Here is a 5,402-nt window from a genome sequence, read left to right as displayed (position 1 = left end):
AAACAGCCTGGGGCAAAGAGACTGGTCTGGAGTCCTTTGCGATGGATCAGGTCACACCTTTAGCACTGGCAAGCTTCGCCTCTCTGAGCTGAACTTTCCTAGTCTATGGGATTGTGGTGATAGTGCCCATTTCAGGGCCTGACATGAGGATTAAATGTAATGACCCCCATCACTGAGGACACACCAAGTACTAAATAAACGGTGGCCCTTATTGTGATGTTTTCTCATTAGTATCTGCTCTTAATCTTGGAGAGGGGAAGTTTTAAAAGCACAGAACATGGCAGGCACTCCCTGAGCATTTGGATGGAACCAATAGAGAGACATGATTTTCTGGAACGACATCCAGGCCAGCTCATCACTGCACCAGGGACACTGTGACTTACCAACTGTCTGTGTTATGACTAAACACTTAAAAGGAAAGATGGCCTAGAGCTGGAACCCAGTGAACTGAGGCAGGAACTGCACAGCTGGGCAGACAAGAGGGAATTCTTATAGCTAGAAGCTGGGCGGAGATCGGCTATCTGCTTTTCTGGTGCTGGCAAACTCCCATGGAAGGTGTTGGCCATTTCATGAAGTCATGAGTGGCCAGACAGCACTGAACCCCACCCTTTCATTTTAGACCCAGTATCCAGGGGTCCAGGAGAGGAGGGGACTCACCAAGGACAGATGGGGGTTGGGAGATATGCTGGCATTACAACTGAGGACTCCTGACACCCAAGTCCATTGTTCTGATCCTTGAGGGAATCATGACTAATGGTGTTGAGTTTGCTATGACAGATCATATTTCTCTAGATTTATTTGTTTATTTGAACTAACGTGTCCTTTCTGCAGTCATCAGGCAAAATTGTGGAGGAGGCGCAGGACTGTCCCCAGCCTCTCCAGCCTCCCCTGCCCTCCTCCCCATTCTGCTCCCAGCAGACAGCAGGGCTCCCTAGCAGCCTCATCTCAGCCCCCTCTCCTGTTTCCATCACGGGGTCATTACAATCTGTCATTATTTGGCGGGTTGTTTACTTATTTTCCATCTATCTGCTCCCACTGGGTGGTACATTCCACAAAGGGCTATGTCCCAGTGCCTAGAACAGTGCCTGGTACACAGCACATGCTCAATAAATATTTGTTCAAGGAACCAACCAACAAACTCACTTACACTGAGGTTAAAGAGCCTTACCATGTTCCCTCTAGTGGTGTAATATAAACTGTAAGAGAGGATCCTTAGGGAAAGGAGTGGACTGGGAGGAGGGGCCTAAGATGTTCTGAGCACTTTCTGAGGGCCTGGCTCTGAGCTAGGTTGACTCACATTATCCATGACAATGGCCACACATGGCTGATCCCCTTGACAGATTAATGCTTAACCCACAGCAATGAGTCTCTGTGGAAGGAATTCAAGCATGGTAGAAATTGAAATGATTTTGAGTCTGAGAATGGAATCTTCCTGGTGCCTCTTTTAGCACGCTTTGCAGGCAATACTTATATTGCCTGTCCATAGAAGGATCCTATTTTGAACACCATGACCAGAGGAACTGCCTTTGTCCAGGCAGGAGGTTTTCAAGCCAGTGGAAGCTTTGGGCGACTTTCACTACGGATGTGCAGGTGTGACTAAAAGACTCTTTGTTAAGACTTCTGAGAGAATTAAGTTGTTGCCTCCTAGTAGACCCTTTCATCTAGACAAAAGGAATCCTAGGAATTTTAAGGATATTGTTCTATGGCCTCCTGACAAGCCCAAAGTAGCTGGGAATAAATCTAAAGGAGAGAGTCATATCTCAGAAACAACTGTGGGTGTGACTTTTGTCAAATGGATTGGGCAAAATCCTTCCTATTAATAGGAAGCCCATACAGTCAGGAGAACTGAACATGAAAAAGTGATGCCAGCCTGGATTAAAAGGAACCAGAACCTGAAATTGTTTAAATTATAAAAGATCCTTTAGGTCCCCAATTTTCTATAGAAAGGAAGCAGACTGAGAAAGCTACCTAGCTGCAAATGCAGGCCATTTCTTGGGAGTCCCAGATGGTAGACCCAAGAGCCAGAGAAAAAAACAGACTTGGGAGCTACTCCTAGGCAAGAACTAGACCTAATCAAGGAATATACACTATGTATCAATGGAAAACTATGGAGCAGAGAAAATCATCATCTTGGATGAATTTCAAAAACATAACCTTGAGCAAAAGAAGTGAGACACCAAAGAATAAGTTAAATAAGTTCTTGTTTATATAAAATTTAAAAACAGGCAACGCTAAGCATGAAAACTGGGAATGCACACATAGGTGCTAACCCTAAAGAAAAGCAAACACAGGCTAACGCGAAAGTCAAGGCAGGGGGTAGTTAGGCAGAGGGAGAAGAGAATGCGGTTGAGGCAGGACACGCAGGGTTTCTCAGACACTGATGCTTTCTTTCTTCACCAAGGTGGCGGTCGATGGGTTGTTTTATTTTAACATGCATATGAGTTTTATCTTTCCATACTTGATATTTATTTTTCTAATTGAGACCATATGAACTACTTCTAGTAATGACTGATTGGGTCATTCAGACCAACCTTCTCAGTGAGAACAGCTACAAAAGTTGAATAAAATAATGATGATAACAAGAATAATAACTATTGTTATTTTTATTAAAAAAACAAAACAAAACCCTGAAGCCCTCAGGGGATTAATAAAGCAGGAAAGAATGACCAAGTCATGATTTGGGAGAAAATATAATGCAGAAAGCTGAGCATTCTGCTGATTCTGGAAGAGAGAGCTGGGAACCTAAGAGTCTTAATAGTGCTCCAGGCACTTTGCAGGCCAATGGACCAAAGTTAAAGTTCAGGGAACACCACAGGGGAGGAGCCCTGGTCACTCCCCCTGCCGCGTGGACCTGGAAACATGACCGGCTGCCTTAAGAGTCAGAGTGAACCGAAAGTAGAGCAGCCCTGGAAGGCATGCAACCCAACTTCCAATCATCTCAGTGAAGCTCACCCTGAATGGGTAATGCCCTTGATGCCTTCCAAGAGCAAACGGGAACGCTCCCTGGAGGAGGGAGATAACATAATCCAAGGCCTATGCTATTGAATTTATTGCAGAAATGCAGAGCTGGACAGGGCCTGCAGCAGCGTCTTTGGCAGCGCCCAGGGTGGGATGGGGCTGGGGGGAGCAGCATCTGTGGCGGCAACGGGACTGGGTGCTGCGGGCGGTGGCACCCACGGTGGAATAAAGTGGTGGCTTTCGAGGAACTGAGGAATACGGTTTCTAGTTTTAGGGATTCTGGGGCTACAGGTGTTACTAGGCTTTGCTGGACGGAATAAAGCTGGACACAAGCATGACCTCCTGATGAGGGCGTGCATTTATTGAAGAGTGGCTGCAGCCTTCCAGTTCAGATTAAAATCCGAGAACTGCATGGACGCGGACGCCCACGGACTCTTGAAGGCCTTTCCCATTTCCCCACGATCAAATCCTCGGTTTTCAGCTCGGATGGCAGCTCATCACCTGTGGAGCCTGACCTGGCTGTGTCTGGAATCCACCCCCTGCCTTCCGCTGCAGCTACACCCCACTCACCATCCTCCCGTTGGCTCAGTGTTGCTTCCAGATACGCACTGAGCGCGTTTCAGAGGCAGCGGCCATCTCCCCCCGTTCTCCCTGTCCATCCTGATGTGCGGTTAAAAACCTTGCCCTTTTATGATGCTCTCATCAAGCCCACGAGTTTAGTTCAAAGCAGTATTCAACAATTTCAAGAGAAGTTTTTGTTGTTTTTGCTCTGACGCCTCAACAAGCTAGAGAGGTATTCATATCCAGGGATTTTTTTTGCCAGGTTGTAGGAGAGATTCTTCACTCCAAGTTCAGCTGAGACTTTGCTTGGCAGAAACAAGGTACCCTCAAGAAGATAACTATCCCAATAGTCCATGTATTAAAGTAAATGGGAAGCTTTTTCCTTGGCTTGGCTAAGCACCATCACCTAAAAATGAGAGTGAACAGAAGTGCCCTGGACACCCTTTAAACAGTACACCTTTAGTTAGGTGTCTTCAGCTGTGCCAAACCAGGTTTCCATTTCTTGGACGTCAGAAATTGGAAAGTTAAAGAAAAACTTACTGCAGATCCTGATAGTGAAATTGCTACAACTAGCCTTCGGGTGTCCTTGATGTGCCCATTAGGGAAAATGAGGCTGACAATCCCATGCTGAGCAGCGACTTGTACACATCTACAGCGTTTTGACGCTGCTCTTTATCTGTGAGTGAATGAGAAGCCCACCCAGATCTGTCCTATGTGTGTCAAAAAAGCTGCCTATGAAAATCTAACTTTAGATGGGATTTTCATGGAAACTCTCAATGACTCTTCTGATGTGGATGAGATTACGTTCCAAGAAGATGGCTCTTGGTGTCCAATGAGACGAAAGAAAGAAGCTATGAAAGTATCCAGCCAGCCGTGTACAAAAATAGAAAGTTCCAGCACCCTCAGTAGGCCTTGCTCAGGGACTATAGACAATGAGGCAAGAAGAAAGTGGATGCTATTGGCCTAACAACAGAAAGCTCTTCTGACAAAGAGGAAGACTTCCCTCCCCCTCCCCCGCCTAAAGGAAGCGCGTCTTTATGTCAGAAACAGAAGGCAGCCCAACCGAACGGGTTCTCACGCACCAGCCATCCGCTGTGAGGGTGCCCAGTGTGACTTCGGTTGATCCCCCTGCTATCCCGCCTTCTTAACGGACCACTCAGGACCATCCCATCACCTGCCAATATCAAGCACGTCATCAGGTTTGCCAGGTTTGGATTTTCTTCCCATTATTCCAGTTGATCCCCAATCTCACCTCCCCCCAACAGCAAGCAGTACATCCGTCACCCCCCTGAAAGCGGCTCTCATGTTACCAGCAGCAGCACTGAGACGGGGTCACAGCCAGCAGTGGAAGTAACGTTCCTGACATTGTCTCATTGGACTAAAGGACTCACTCGATTCTCGGAATCAATTGTCCAAACTGCTCTTTCTTAGACCTCTTACCCATGGAAGCTTTTTTTTTTTTTTTGTAACAATTACTTTGAAATTTATTCAAACATCAAATGGATTCTTTTGCTTTCTGAGAGATGAACCCAGACGACTGCAGCGAGAACCAAATGCTACACAGGACTTTTCTTACACAGGCTGTACCCTGAGCATCAGATGTGTTCCCGTTACTGTATCTTCTTGGGAGATGCGTTGCCATTCCACGTTACTGGATGGATTCTACAAATCAGTTAAACATTTTGTTGTTGTTGTAGCGCACAGCAATGAAATGATGTAAATGTTCAAGCAAACTTTTTTCCAATTAAAAAAAAAAGATGTAATCAGTGATTCTGAAATGACAGAACTTCTGTTTAACCTGATGTGAAGGAAAAATATATGGAAAGAAATTACGTTCGCCAAATGATTCCCTTCCACAGAGAATTGTTCTATTTTGTTGAATT

At 45.8% G+C, this 5,402-nt stretch overlaps 1 pseudogene; it reads left to right on the top strand.

The window, feature by feature from the left end:
- Positions 1 to 1,507: 1,507 nt before the first annotated feature.
- On the top strand, positions 1,508 to 4,617 carry LOC148091447 (E3 SUMO-protein ligase PIAS2 pseudogene; annotated as a pseudogene).
- The last annotated feature ends 785 nt before the right edge of the window (positions 4,618 to 5,402 follow it).

Source organism: Miniopterus natalensis, chromosome 15 (assembly GCF_054644295.1).
Source record: "Miniopterus natalensis isolate mMinNat1 chromosome 15, mMinNat1.hap1, whole genome shotgun sequence".
Taxonomy (NCBI): domain Eukaryota; kingdom Metazoa; phylum Chordata; class Mammalia; order Chiroptera; family Miniopteridae; genus Miniopterus; species Miniopterus natalensis.
The sequence above is the reverse complement of the archived record's forward strand: the minus strand, read 5'-3'. Positions and strand labels throughout refer to the sequence as shown.